Here is a 1,954-nt window from a genome sequence, read left to right as displayed (position 1 = left end):
TTGTATGAAAAGGCACCTGAGTTCACCTTAAACCATGTTTGAGGGAAGTTATTGCTGTTCTACACATTTCCATGTATATACAGTGGCTCTAGAGTAAGAAATCCAAGGCTGATATAGAAGAAGACGTGACTATACCAACGAAGCACTTAGAAACCTCAGATGAAATATGCAGCATAAATTCAACTCTGTATGTCTGTGACCTGAACTGATATAGGAGATCGAGGGATATTTACTTATAAAGCAAGGTCCTCGAGGGCTATGAGGTAAGGGAGCTTAAAGATTTAAGCACTTACTAGATGTAACTTCCTGCTGGGCTCTTTTCTCATTTAACCCTCACAGCGTCCTAACAAGTGGGCATCCGTCATTCCCATTTTACAAATAAGGAAACTGGAGGTCAAAGAGGGATGTAATAACTGCCCAAACTCACACAGAAGGTGATAAGGTTGAGATTCAGATCCAGTTCTAGCTGATCCCAAAACATGACCTTTCTAGCAATACTATGGTATCACCTGCTTAAGACTCCCGGCTTTGGTACAGAAAACTTCAACAACCAAAGAAGCCAGCCATTATGTAGAGGAGGAATGAAGCTGATTCCATATAGTGTCCAAAGGGTAGAAAAAAGAACGAAAGGGTTTTGGCCATGTAGGAGAAGAGACATTCAACCAATTGTGGAGCTCTCCCCTGGAATGTAGATGAATCTGCCTATCCAAGATTGCTTCGGAGTGTGAGTCAGGGTGTAAGTGACATCCAGAATCTACCTATCATCACCTGAAGGAGCACCGTGAGTCCTGACTGAAATACAGCAGAAGGATTCCTCCACATTCTTAAGAAAATGAGGTCTGACCAAACCAAAGTTTCCCCTAACCGTCAGCTCAATCAACACAGCATGTAGTTGTGTACAAGACAATTAGAAAGGGACACCTCTTAGATCAAGCCTTCTCCCCTTCAATCCTTTCTGACAACAGAATTACTGTAATCCTAACTCAAAATGATGCTTGAGTACCTGCAGTGAAATGCACACTAACATTCACATAATTGTCTCTTAAAGCATTCTCATTGAGGCACCTGAGTTCACCTGGGCATTGAGATTGTGGAGAAGTTACAATAACAAGAAACATTTTTTAAAAGATGATCACTAGTAAGTTTACTGGTGATAGATTTACTGCCGCTTGAGAGTGTTGAGTTGTGTCTATCTGTTGAACAGTGTCTGGGCATTCAATAGGTAGGAAAGTGTTTAATTTCATGTTCTATACAATATCCTTGTAATTTTTAGTACCCAATAAATTAATTAAAATGCTTTTGACACTCAATGTTACATGGTAATAATTACATCTATTCCTTTATAAGTGATAAATTCTCTGAAACTTTATGTTTTGAGAAAAGATCTTTGTTTACAAAAAAGAGATATTAATATGATTTCAGCACATTGAATTTGAATGATTAATTTTTCATTCCTTGGCCAGCAGTTCCTAAGCAAAGGTTAGGTTGTAACAGCTAACATGTGAGTCTCAGCTTTTGTGATTGTTCTTGGCTCTGGTTTTTAAGATTAATAACAGGGCCCTTGATATCTTACGGCCTAGACTTAGATACAATCCTAGGCTTCCCTTTGACCTTTGTTTTTCAGTATTAGTTTAAGTGAAGTGAAATCTACCTCTACAGTGTCAGCAATAAAAGATAGACTGTCTTTGAACTTGACTTCTAGTCCACTTGACTCCACAGCAAGCCATGGCTTCAAATAGCTTACTTGCTAGCTAACTAAGCCAATTTGCTTAGTTAACTGGTTACTTTTGCGCTTTGAAGACATAACTTCAGTTTAAAATATCCACGTAAAGAGGGATAAAACCAGGAACAAAATAATGGACTACCAGAAGTTTTCCTTTTCAACTAGTTACAGCAGCAGTGTGTAAGGTGATCACAGAGAATGCTTGCTTTAAAATTGTGAAGCATCTGCATT

Source organism: Leopardus geoffroyi, chromosome C1 (assembly GCF_018350155.1).
Source record: "Leopardus geoffroyi isolate Oge1 chromosome C1, O.geoffroyi_Oge1_pat1.0, whole genome shotgun sequence".
Lineage (NCBI taxonomy): Eukaryota > Metazoa > Chordata > Mammalia > Carnivora > Felidae > Leopardus > Leopardus geoffroyi.
The sequence above is the reverse complement of the archived record's forward strand: the minus strand, read 5'-3'. Positions refer to the sequence as shown.